The sequence below is a fragment of the Nicotiana sylvestris genome, chromosome 2 (assembly GCF_000393655.2).
Source record: "Nicotiana sylvestris chromosome 2, ASM39365v2, whole genome shotgun sequence".
Classification (NCBI taxonomy): domain Eukaryota; kingdom Viridiplantae; phylum Streptophyta; class Magnoliopsida; order Solanales; family Solanaceae; genus Nicotiana; species Nicotiana sylvestris.
Genome location: NC_091058.1, coordinates 98933407 through 98947751, shown reverse-complemented (window position 1 = coordinate 98947751; position 14345 = coordinate 98933407).

The following is a 14345-nucleotide window of genomic DNA, read 5'->3' as shown; positions in this document are numbered from 1 at the left end:
AAGCAGGGTTAGCAGGGTATGATGGTGGTGGATGCCTTTTCATCCATGCCTGGTACATCTTGGCCATCTGGTGTTTCAACTTATGTAACTCCTCTTTCAAACCACCCTCAGACTCCTCCACTTCTCTCGGTGAATCAATAATACTTGCGTCCAGTTCTTGGCCAGCCATGATCAACTTGTTTTTAGACCTGGTGTTGTACAGATGGGTTGCTAGAATACCAAACAAACTAACCACCTTCATGTTCTCAATGACAACAACAAACTTGTTAGTGTTTAAGATTTAACAGATAGGCAACCACACATTTGGGATGCAATGCACCTAAACAGTTAAAGCTTCTATCGTGTATTTGAGCGGCTATATGTTTCATCCCGGCTTTTAACTAACTCTTCTCATTTTTGCGCTTTCTCTTCTCTCTCTTTTTCTTTTCACTCCAACTTCTTTTTGATCACTATTGGCCTTTCCCACTTGTTTTTGTTACTCCCCTTTTATTTTGCACTCGCTTTTCTCTCTTGTTTTGCCATTAGTTCTTTCCACTCAATTTTTCTTTTATTTGCTCTCCTCTTTTCCTTTTTCATTTTATGGCTATGATCGAAACCTATGGGGATTGCCTACGTATCATGACGCCCCATGAATCAGATCATTACATAGTTCAGGGGATAAATGCGAAATAAAAGAAAGACATATTTTTTTGATTTTTTCAAATTTTTATAAAATAAAAACATTATGGGTTTTTCCTATTACAACGACGCCACCCTAAAGACTTAAACATTTTCAAAAACTAAAACAAGACTCGAAATGGACTAACAGACTCTAAAAGAAATTGCAATACAGACTCGAAAGATAAAATCAAGAATACATAAGTGCTTCCACTGTTTCTCCAGTTAGCCTCGCTCCGACCTATGCGCCATATATTCTTGGAGGCGAAATAGGTCATCCATGATTTGTCAGACAAAAATCATAACTGAAGCGAAGAGCATGGATCGGTTCATGTCTTCGCACTCGTTACACTTCATCACAATGTAGTCTGCAATCCTCCTAACCCTCTCCCTGATGATACCCTTCTCTTGTAGAAACCGTCCAATCTGCTAAGATCTGGCATCCAAAACTTGTTCGGCTATATGATTTTGCTCTTGAAGCTGCTGCAGGTCTTTTTCTAGCTGCGACATCAGGGCGTATCAGTACTCCCTTTCTGCTTTGAAGTCTCTTGCCTGCTTGGTCATTTCTTTCTCAAGGACATTGACCTTTTTCTTTAGACCCACCATTCCTTTGTCGTACTTCTCCTTCAGTTGTCGAATGAAACTTGCCTGTCCCTCCGCATTCTTAGCTAGCTTGGCTCGGGACTTTGCTAGCTCAACTTCAGTCTTTTGCAAATTATCCCCATAGTCACGTACTTTTTGCGTAAGGCTGTAGATGAGTTTTTCATTTTTTCTGCTTCTGCCCGGGTTCTCAGCTGCTATTCTCATCTTTAGAACTTGGGCTCGGAGAGCTTCATTTTCTTGGGCCAACCTTCTTCTCTCACCTTCAGCTTCTTGTGCCTGGAGATCATTATTGAATTCCATGTTTCTCATCTTCTCTTCCAAGGTATGAATGGCAGCTTGATATTTTTTCTTCTTTTCTCCCCAGGCCAACCTATCTTGGACTTTATCATCAAAAACTTGATCATGAGGTCTCTTGGAAGGCCTATTGGGCTCAGGCTCGGGCTTTGGCTCATTGTTTGCACAAGACCTTTTCTCAAACCATGCAACGTAATCTGGATCCACTTCCCCCTTTGCAACATCTGGTACCTGGGTGCCATTTTTCAGATACCGGCAACCATTCCAATCCTGCTGAACTAAGGTTCGGGCAATGCAGCTTCTGGTATGTAGCTCAATGACCTGGGTGGTTAGATCTTCATATTCGGGCACCACCTGATATCTTTCTAACTGCCTTAAGACCATCTGCGGTGTATATGGCTGGACACTCCTCAAACCCATCAACATTAGGTAACCCTTGGTAGCCGTCATGTATATAGCTTCTATCATCGGGAGTCATCCTATAGTTCACTCTACCTGACTTGCTTTGAGAGCTTTCAAGTGGGAGACCCAGGTTTCAAACCCTTCTAGAGCATTGTAGTCTTTCACCCTTTCCTCATAGCTCTTGATGAAGTTATTTGTACTCGAACCATAGCTTATGAATTTGGGGTGATGGTAGAAATGCTCGATCAGCCACATTTGTATAAGAATATTGCAACCTTCAAAAAATTGAGCCCCGACCTTGCACAACGTCAATGCTTGATAGATGTCTGCCAGCACTAATGGAGCAAGTGTATGATCTTTCTTAGTAGTGAGGATTTGTGCAATTCTGGCCATACGGATATCCACTGTCCCTTATGCATTTGGGAAGACCATAATCCCCAAAAATGCCACAATGAAAGCGAACCGGAGATAAATTTGCTAGATGCCCTTATCTTGTTTGTTGTTCAAACCCTTTTTATGCGTTTCAAACCCAGCTGAGTGCCCGAACCTGAAGTACAAGAAGTGGAAAGAACAACATCCTTTGTTTACATGGGCCTTCTTCATTTGCTTGCTAATATTCAAGAGGTCAAAGAACTTGTGCACAGAGGGAGCCCTTGGGAATATAAGTTGTTGTTTCCTTAAGTCCCAACCAAACTCAATGTACCCAGCCATTTCCTCCAAGGTAGGGGTGATCTCAAAATTCGAGAAACAAAAAATATTGCGGATGGGGTCTCAAAAAGTTACCAAAGCCTTGATTAGATCTTCACGTGGTTTGATTTCCAGAATGTTTATAAGGGCACCCAACTGCTCTTTCACCCAATCCCCACCATCTTCATCTAGATCATTCCACCACATATGCAGCTGCAGCTGAGCCTGTTCTATGACCAACTCTAACGGGTTCTGAACAATGTTCATTTGTACCTGTGGAACATTAAGGTTAGGTTTGACTCTGGTGGACTTTTGTAAAACAAGTTTTTCAATTTCTAAAAGAAAAATCACCGGACCATGACCCCCTCCCCTATATGCTACTTTTAGCAAAAGTGGTCGTTTTTGCAAACGTGACCCCTTCACAATTCCAAATGAATTTTGAGGTCGGGGATAATTGCTTTATGGAAAAATGACACTTTACCGACAGACTTATCCGTTCTTTATGAAATAGCCCTTCAACAACTGAAGATACTCTAAGGCTATCCCGACAAGAACAGCTTAAGACATAACCGAAATGGATCGGCTTATTCTTTTGACCAAAATCCTAAACTACATTTATTTGACCATTTACTCTTTTTCTCTTTTGTTCGAAAAATAAGGTCGAACCTTATGTAGGTTGCCTACGTATCCCACATCCGGTGAGAATCAGACCTGCGTAGTTCGGTCCGTTTTGACACATTTGAAAGGGACGCAGTATTGAATTATTTTGAAATGACTCTTTTTCTTTTCTTCTTCTTTTTTGAAAATATTCAGCAAAGTTTCAGGATATTTCCAAATACCGGGGATTTTCAGAACTGGGCTTTATTTCTTCCCTACATCACTCTTGGTTTTTCTCTTGATTTATTTTTCGTAGCCGGTCAACATGCATGCCGAAACAAATAAATGTTCACATAGCACATAGGATGCATCGGGATAGTCTGTTATTTTGGGTACACCTATCCTAGACGGACACAACCCCTGTATTAAGTCCCCAAAGACAAATGCACGTGATGCAAACAAGCGTTCCTACTAGGGATCCGGTATGAGGTTGTGTTATTCTAAGTTTAAACTTGGGGTTGTGTTCTTGACATGGCTTGCCCAAGCGAACAACTCGAGCCGAAAAGGGGGCAACGTACCGGTAGCACTAAAGTCTACCCGGCCTTGTTGCTGGCCCAACCTCGTTATGTTTGGTATAACTTCTACAGAAAAAGCGGTCCACGTAAACGTGTGCACCATTTTTAGAAGACTCAGAGGGGTAGCGTAAGAAGGCATTTTAATACAATTCAAACAATATCGAAATGGTAAATAAACAGTATTTAGCATATTAGGTTCACAAAAATACAGTAATATTAACAATAAATAAAGCCAAATAAAATCATATCAATAAGCTCAAATTTTGAACCCTGAACTAAAGATTCTGGGTTCGGTCCCCAGCAGAGTCGCCAGAGCTGTCACACCTCCTTTTTCTACCCCGGGAAGGCTATAAGGAGTTTTTTACAATTTAAGTGACAATCGAAACGGGATTATTTATTTAAAATTCAGAGTCGCCACTTGGGATAATTTTTGGTGTCCCAAGTCACCGGTTTAAAATTCTGAATCGAGAAAATTTGACTCTATCTACGGTCTGCGAACACAAAAATTCGGGTAAGGAATTCTGTTAACTTGGGAGAAGGTGTTAGGCATTCCTGAGTTCTGTGGTTCTAGCACAGTCGCTTTGATCATACTTGGCTTATTAAATTGTTTAACTACTCATTTTAGAACCTATGTGCATTTGCCTTTTTTAATTAAGAAATTATCTTAAAATAGGTCACGCGTACGTGTACCCATTTGTTTGGCGCGTCAAGAATCATGTCATGCGAACGTGTCCACAATTAATAACGCTTTCTTGTTATTAAGAATGTTTAGTCGAAATTGCGCGAACTCATACTCCAATTTTATTTTTTTAAAATTGTAATTATGTCACGCGAACGTGTACACAACCACGATGGTATATTAAACGTGCCTAAAGCAAACTACGAACATTCATTTTAATATCTAAGTTATAAAATTATTATGAGGGCCATAGGTGATACAATTATGGATGGCACACCTCAATCTATCTTAAAGAAGAGAATTGTGTTCCATTAAAGCGGATTATAAGGTCTCTGATTAATCTAACTCAAGATTTAGTCTAAATTTACTAATTGCGAATATACATTGATAAATTAACGGGATTTTGATTACTTGAGAAAAATTGAGCCAGCTGATGAGTTTATGGAAAGTCACCGAACTTGGGCTCGAAATTGAGCCCACAGCCTAGAAGGGACGGCCAACCCTTCCCAGCGATTGAGTTGGGCCAGAAATAAACCCAGCAAAATAATGAACTCCCCATTACAAGCCATTTTCAACAAAAGGCAAAAAAAAGAAAAGGCTGAGGCAGGCGACTCTTGGGCCTGAAATTATTTCCAAAACCAAAGAAAACTAGATTTGGTTATTTTTGGGCCTCACGTCAAACAAGTTAACTCATCAGGCCCAAAATTGAACTGAAGGCCTTCTTGATACTTGGTTGCTTAGACACATACATACAATACAAAACTGGAAATCAATACTGAAACAATCAAACTATTTACAGGCCATGAAATGTCAAATGGAGCATAATGTCATGTTAATAAAAAGCTTCAGCCAACTTGACTGAAAACAGAACAAACTAGTGTCTTAAATACTTAACCATAGCTATATGAAACATTTCAGACCCAACAAATCTTAGAAAACCCATGTAAGCTAAAGTCCTGCTTCAAACATTCTCACAAAGAACAGAAAAACTCACCAAATAAATTGCATCTTTATTATAAATAAACTAACTGAACCTTATGTTAACTTGAAATCCTACATACTTCTTAACAATAGACTTATCAGGCCTTCATATATAACATTTCCTATTAAATAAATAGCCATAAAATACATTCAGACCACATGAATATTGCAGAAAACTAAAACTAACAAAAGAACTAATTGAATTTGAGAGAAAGCATGGAAGTAAAAAAAACATTTCAATAGATTTCAATTTTCGGCTACATAGAATAAACAGACTTGCACTTCGAAGATCATTTATAGTCCGAGAGGTACCTGGATATTGAAACAAAATAAAAGGAAATGAGAAGTTCAGCAAGAGTAGATCAGCAACTCAAAAAGAACAATATTCAGCTTCTTCAGACCCTTCTTAAACCCAGAAAACCAGAAATCCCTCAAAAAACTTTGAAGTTCTTACTAATAGAGAAAAACCAAGGAACAATTCCAACCAATTTCAACTAAAATAATGCAGAAACTTTCAGTATTTTTTAAGGTCTGATCTATGTTGTGTTTTTTCAAAATTTTGGTGCAGAGAATAGTGCTGAAAGTCTGTCTATGAGTGAAAGAAAAGGGACTACTTATAGGCCTAAAGGGCCATGTGCTCAAAACCCTATCAGGGAAATATTCCTCAGCCTGAAAAAAACATCTTCTAACTACCTGGGATAGCTGGTTGTCCCTTATTGGCTCAGCATATTTGTGCTAACCAAATAGGGACAACTGCCCCCTATTCTAGAAGCTTCTAAATACAGAAATTATCTGAAAGTCCCTATTTTATTTCCAACTTAACCCCTAAGTTTTCAGTTGTTCAATTAAACCCCCCCCCCTCCCCCCAAAGTTATAGTGACTACAGAATAATGCAAACAAAACAAACAAGATCAACAGAGCCAAAAAACTCTAATTCACTTAAGCTTTAGACTAAACCTAACCTTTTGCCCAAGTATTGGAATCAAAATGAAGCAAGGATATAAACACTAATCACAAACCAAATACAATTAACCTAACTAATTAATGCCATCTAATCATAGAAAACAAACTATGCAAATTTAGGTCCATTAACTATCTTATCCTAAATCGAATTGAACTTTTTGACCTTATCTAATTAACCTATGAAATTCAAACGAGATTAAAATACTAAAGACAATTACTAAACAAAAATAGAGATGAGTGGGACTTTGGACAAACAGATGAGTAACCTTGGTCATAGAATGAAAACAACAAAGAGAAAGAAAAAGAAATGAACAGAGAAAAAGAAATAAAGGGAAAATTACCTACGTTAGCTCCTGAATCCACAAAACATCCGACCAATTCTCTTCAAGGAACGGAATGAACCTTTAACTAACATTAATCGACTGTCCTTGACAAGGACAATCGATTAATGTAAGTTTGGGGTTCACTCGACCACATACTGACCGAAAATAGAAGGGGGTGAAATTTAGCGCCTTTTCCGGAACCCTAGATTCAAAATTTGATAAAGTTGGGGCTGATTTGAAGGGAATCAAAGGGATATTTGGGAAGATGAGGGGTGGGGGACTGCATGGTGTGAGTTTGAGGTTATTTGGGTGAGTTAGGGTTTTGGGAACTATGAGTTTAGATTCAAGATTCGAACAGTTTGAGGGGGATTTGGGAAGAAGACCAAGAGATCCGGAAAGAGGAAGGCAAGGAGATTATGTGGTGTAATTTTGGTGGTGTTTGGAGGTGGTCCGCCGCCGTGGGGCGATTTCCGGCGGCAGAATAAGGCGGAGACGGTGGGGGAATTTTAGGGCGGCTGGTCTCTAGGGTTTGGGGCTAGAGACGGACTGAGAGGGATTGGAATGGAGGGGTGAGAGAGTTTCGGAAAGTCTAATACTTGGGGGGTCCTTGGTTCCGGGCCGTTGGATTACCAAGATCCAACGGTTGTGATGACAACAGGATGGAACGAGGTCATTTGGGTGTAGTGGAGCCTGGACCAGGTAACTGGCTCTTGGGCTCGGATTTTGGGGTGGGTTCGGGAGAAAATGTTTGGGCTTCAGCCCCTTTTGCCCAATTAAAACAAAACCCTTTTGCTTAACCCTTTATTTTCTTTCCTTTTTCTTTTTCTTTTTCCTTTTCCCTTTTTTTCTTTAATTAAAAATCTAAATTAAAATCCTAAATTAATCTAGATCGTAAAACTAACCTTTCCTAAAAATTATAAAAATTCCTTGATCCTAAATCAAAAAGAAAAATCAATAATCTATCAAAAAGGTAAAAATGTAAAATTGGCCATTTTTATAATTTTTATTTTAATGAAACAAATAATTAACTAATTAATCCTAAAAAATGTAAAAATAAAACCTAAATGCAATGCATAGTATTTTTTGTATTTTTTTCATTATTTGAATAAAAGTAAACATGCACAGAAATGCCACCAATTAACACAAATTCCCACAAAATCCTATAAAATTGCAAAAATTGAGAAAAATTTATTTTATATTTTATGGGAGTAATTCCTATAGGGCAAAAATCATGTGCTCACAGTCCCCGATTCATTGGCGTTCGATTTTTCTGGTACAAGTTCGGCTCTATGAATAACTTCTTGTGATATTTCGAGCTCAATTTGCTTGGTGTTCGATTCTGATTTTAGAGTTGTGCTATCGCAGCTTGTTGAGTCTGCAACATCTCGAATATTATTTGAAGGCTAATTCCGCCTTCTTCACCGCTCTGTGCATTCTGATCGGCTGCTCGAGCATCCCTGCAAATGCTATTCTCAGGGACGACGCCCAAATTCCCATTAATGGCAATGCAGGAGTTGACATCGACTGGGTCTAGGGCCGGCGGTCCGTCAGGGTTGACTGGAGGAACTCCGTTTCCCGGGGCGGCAACGTTTTCGTTCTCGCCATGAAGACCAAGGCCGTTGTCCATGTGAGTGGATGCTATTTGAGAGTTTAACATATTGATTCCTAAAATCAAAGACACTTACGAGAACAACCGTAAAGCAGTGTGTGATGAGAATTAATACCAGGCAATCACTATTACCCTTGGCTCACGGTGGATGCCAAACTGTTTACCCTACAAATTGGATAACAATTAAACTTATAATGTGGTTTTAAGTATACATGATTTCACCTAATACCAATTGATGAATATGAAGATCAATAATAAAAATTGACAATGAGATAAAGCAAATTAGTGTTGAAACGTAATTCAGCCTTCGAGCTTGAGTGCCCTCGAACTGGTCGGTACTCGAATAGTTAAGAAATAAGCAAACTAATGAATAAGAATATAAGCTAGATAGAAAGTATTGTATTGCTTTGATATGCGTGTATGTAAGGTGATTACAAAATGATTAGAACCCTCTTTATATAGTGTCACACCTCCTTTTTAGCTACACCCCGTAAAGGGCATAAATATAAAGGAGTTTTTTCAATTAAAGGACAATCAAAACGGGATTGTTTATTTATTTAAAAATCAGAGTCGCCACTTGGGAGATTTATGGTGTCCCAAGTCACCGGTTAAATCCCGAGTCGAGGAAAATATTGACTCTGTACTACAGTCTGTGAACACAGAAATCCGGGTAAGGAATTCTGTTAACCCGGGAGAAGGTGTTAGGCACTCCCGAGTTCCGTGGTTCTAGCACGGTCGCTTTGATCATACTTGGCTTATTAAAATTGTTTAATTACTGATTTTAGAACCTATGTGCATTTATCCTTTACCTTTTTAAAATCACTTGATCAGTCGTAATTAAAGAATTGAGTTACACGTACGTATACTCTTTTCCTTTGGTGCGTCAAAAATCATGTCACGCGAACGTGTCCACGATTAATGACGCTTTGTTAATTATTAGGAGGATTTGGCCGAAGTTGCGCGAACGCATACCTCGAGTTACTTTTAGAATTAAATTTGCCACTATGTTACGCGAACGTATACACAGTCACAATAGTAGTCTAAGTTAAGCCTAAAGCAAACTACGAGTGTTTAAGATTATTTTATACTAAGTTAATATTAATGCGAGGGTCATAGATTATTCGCTAAATGGCACGCCTCGAATTATTTTAAGAAAATAGTTATATATTTTAAAGGCAAACTAAAGGTGCTCCTATTTTTAATTTAATTTAAAAACTAGTTATCACAACCACGTCACGGAAACCGTACCTGTAGTTGTAATAATTTAATTACGCCTAATTTAATCATTAGAAACATTTTCATTCACCATCCACAAAAACATATAAAATCTATAACCAAAGTAAGTGAAAATACGGAAGTTACAAATTATAAGAGAACATGTGACCAGAACCATTTTGCTTAATCAGTACATCACCACATTCCATGATAGGTTTGTATGCATGCTTTAAGTCATTAAATGGATAATTAAAATAAGAATGCAAAATATCTGTTACCAAGAGAATTAGTGTTACATGTATTTTGAAGGAAAATGATATTCTTTTTTATTTTTTAAACTAATCACTATGAATCTTTCATTCAATAGCTAACAACAAGGATCAACATGGTTGTTAAATACTGATTCTTTCGCCTCAAAATCCAGAAAAAATCACCCCAAACAAATTAGCCAACTTCTTATCATTTTGAACCAAATTTGTTATACAAAAAAAACACACAAAAGAGAACATTAAAATGAACGATTCTGTCCGGCGACAATAGAAACAGAAGCGCAACAATTTTTTTTTACTTTTTCCTAAAATATGCTGGACACTTTCTTAAACCCTCTTTTATTTTAAACTTTGAATTTTAAATACAAGGAAAGCATATACTCATTCAATAATTAGAAAGCCAAAGATAAAATACTCTACATGAGCTAACAAAGAGATGAAAGTCAATAGCAACAAAACAAATTAACAAACCAATGCAGTATTATTATCAAAAGCACAATAAAATAGAAACTGAACTTACATGAAAAATACAAGAATTGAATCCAACGACCTCTGGATGAAACTACGATCCAAACCTCGAAACTCGCCGGAACCGCGACAAAATTCAGGAACGGACCTCGAGTCGGCACCTCTGATTTGCTCTGTTTGGACGATGCTTTCCAGACCATTTTTGTTCTACGTTTTACTCTATTGCGGGTGGTGTTGCTTGTCGATTTTGGTAGGGTCCAGGATTTCGAAATCACGGCTGAAGGGTGTTCTCTTGGAATGGAGAGAGGCGAGGTCGTCCGTTCTTTGTTTGTGTATGTGTTTCGTTCCTATATTTTGGGGTGTTGCTGGTTTTTTCGATTTGGAGGGAGGTGGAGACCGATCTTTGCCAATCAAATTCCGAGGAGGACAAAAATGGCTGCTGCTGTTGGTTGTTATGTTTTTTGACTGCTGAAGCTCTTAGGCGTTAGTCTGCTGAGAGCTACCAGGAATGAAGAAGACAATGGATTTTAAATGGAAGGTTGCCATTCTTTTTTATGGGAAACGGCGGATGATGGGTTTTTTTAGGCCTAGGTCAATTTAGAGATTAGGTACTATTATATAGGGGTAGGGATTAGGTTAGGGGTATGGGTCTAGTAATTATGAGCTGGAAAATTATGGGCTAGGTCCAAAATTAGGCCTAAAAATGGGTTGTTCGAGCCTAAGTTTTATTCTTTCCCCAAGAACGAGATTAAAATATGATCTCATTTATTAATCAGTACTACTTAAATAAAATAACTGTTAAAATAAGAGTGAATGTTAAAATAAACTATTTTTTTGTGCTTTTTTCAAGATTAAAAATGACTACAAAAATATTAATGAAACTATTTTTTTTTGTAATTTTTATTTTCTTGTAATAAAATAAAGTAAAAAGTCAAATTAATTAAAATAACTATATTAGGCCTAAATTAAATATTTACATGCTAAAATATAAAAAATCTTGGGGAGGGTCAAAAATCACATGTCTACAGCTGCCCCTCTTTGACTGGAAACGTACAGAGTTTTCAGACAAAGATTGACTAGACAGGTTTTTTGACCCGACCCTTATTTGGAGAGACTAAAACTGAGAGAGAAAGTGAATGTGATTGAGCCCTGCTATCTGGGCTGCCTACATATCTTTGGCTATAAAGGAATCAGGCCACGTGTAGTTCAGAGATGAGTAAGATGATGGAGTATACCGAGGTGGAGAGCCGGTCGAGGTGCCGTTCCGTCGAGGTTCCGGTTCGCAGTCCTGCTATTACATCAAAATCAAAACATGAAAAAGACTAGCTAAGCCTATCAACTACGAGTTACAAGATTCTTATCTATAAGTCTTCTAAAGCTTGATCTTGAGTCTTGAGTGGTTCTTCATGTAGACTTTAGATTTGAACCTTAATGCTTGCCAGCTGCAGGTACTAGCTCATTCTTCTTTAACCTTTTGGATCAAGACCGGACATGTAGTGCTTGTGACTTCCACCATGTCTTAAGCAGTTCACATCTTTCATCAACTTCTGCATTTGGATTCACTTCTTGCCTTTCTCTCTTTTTTCTTTATTGTGACTAACTTCTGTTGATTGCCTCGGACTGTTGACTCGCATTCTTGCCGCGAGATTCTTTGGTTGCTGACTTGAATTACAATTTGAGATGCTTTTCCTTTTCTTCAGGTGGACGCCTGACTGTTGAACTCGAACCGTCTTCTCTTGTTACTTGACACTGTTTTCCTTTGCACCTTGAACCATTTTCCCCTGAAACTTGAACTGTCTTCCTTAGAAACCGCTACTTTCCCTAGAAACTTGAGTTGTCTCCCCTTGTTCTCCAGGTGGGCACCTGATTACAACAAAATAGACAAAACAAAGAAACTTTCTGCCCCAGTTTGCACTAGAAAGATTTGTGGGTTGTTAGCAAAATTGTAAATCGCTTGTACTATTGATGCAGTGATGAAATTAAACTAAAAAATAGACTAGGAAAACTATAAACTAAGCTTGACTAAAGTAAAAACTGACCCTATTCTCCAGGCGGAGCTCCCTGACTGCTAACTTGAAATGTATTCCCTGCTCTTCAGGCGGGCTCCTGACTGCTGACTTGAAATGTATTCCCTGCTCTCCAGGCGGGCTCCTGATTGTTGGACTTGAAATGTATTCCCTGCTCTCCAGGTGGGCTCCTGAATTCTAACTTGAAATGTATTCCCTGCTCTGCAGCGGGCTCCTGACTTCAAGATAGACAAAACAAAGAATTTGAAAGTGAAAATTTAAATTGTACTCCATGGTTCTCCAAGCGGGCTCCTGACTGCTACGCTTGAAAGTATTCCATGTTATCCAGGCGGGCTCCTGACTACTGACTTGAAATGTATTCCCTGATCTCCAGGCGGGTTCCTGACTTCAACATAGACAAAACAAAGAAATTGAAAGCTAAAATTTAAATTGTACTCCCTTGTTCTCCAGGCGGGCTCCTGACTGCTGTGCTTGAATGTATTCCCTGCTCTCCAAGCGGGCTCCTGATTACTGACTTGAAATGTATTCCCTGCTCTCCTGGCGGGCTCCTGACTTCAACATAGACAAAACAAAGAATTTGAAAGCTAAAATTTAAATTGTACTCCCTTGTTCTCCAGGCGGGCTCCTGACTGTTGCGCTTGAATGTATTCCCTACTCTCCAGGCGGGCTCCTGACTGCTGAGTTGAAATGTATTTCCTGCTCTCCAGGCGGGATCCTGACTTTAACATAGACAAAACAAAGAATTTGAAAGCGAAAATTTAAATTGTACTCCCTTGTTCTGCAGGCGGGCTCCTGACTTCGAAATAAACAAAACAAAGAATTCGAAAGCTAAAATGTAAATGATACTCCCTTGTTCTCCAGGCGGGCTCCTGACTTCGACTTGAAATGTATTCCTTGATCTCCATGTGGGCTCCTGACTGCTAGACTTGAACTGTTTCTCCCTATTCTCCAAGTGGGTACCTGATTTCAACAATAAAAAAACAAAAACAAAGAAATTTTTCCTGCCCCAGTTTGGTAACTGGGCACATATGTGAGTGTTAAACTGAATTATATTACCAAATATTACTAAGAATTTGAAAACTAGGTCCCATTATGCAGGGGGGCCCTGACCACTCTTAACTAAATGACAATTTTAAATCTAAGTTATATCTTCTACAGGTGTGACTTCTGCTAAATCTTGCTATCTAAGAGAATCTTTAAACTACTCCCCATTATCCAGGAGGATCCTGAAAATCAAGGGTCAAATTTTATCTTAAGGGTGACAACTTTCATGTCTGAATTATACTACCCTACAGCAGAGTTTATGCTAAATGTTGTTATCTAATCGAAATTTTAAAGCTAAGTCCCATTATTCAGGAGGGTCCTGGAAACTCCTAATTGAATCATATCTCGAACATGCAAACTTCTAAGTTGACTTATATTTTTTGGGATACATTTATGCTAGATTATGCTATTTCTGAACTTTAAACTAGGTCCCATTTTCTAGGAGGGTCCTGAAAATCAAAAGAAAATCAAACCTGTTTGGTGACTGCCTTTCTCCACGGAGAATTTCTCTCAACCAAAATTTCCTGCCCCTGTTTTAGTCAAAGAAAAATTTTGTTAGTTTAAAATGTAGTGGTTGGTTTGTGGCCTTGACTTTGAGGGCGATTGCTCCTTCACTTCCTATGATAACTGATTTCCACTCGAGAACCCTGCTTTCTTATGGACTAACCACTTTCTCTGTCATCCTTATCACAGAAAATACCCCTTATCCGTTCAGACCCAATTCCCTTTATCCGTTGCATTGCTCATGAACTTACATTTACCAACCTTTGTGTTTCACCGAAAATACCTTTGATTCGTTCACCTAACATCCTCCATCTATTGCATCGTGCTCTTGTGTTGACATGTACTGCACCTTTGTGTTTCTCATGAATTCCAAAGCACGTTAATTTCCATCCACTTAGTGCGCATGTTGTTCTTTCCTGACTTAAATCACTAGCCTTGGCCTTGAAGT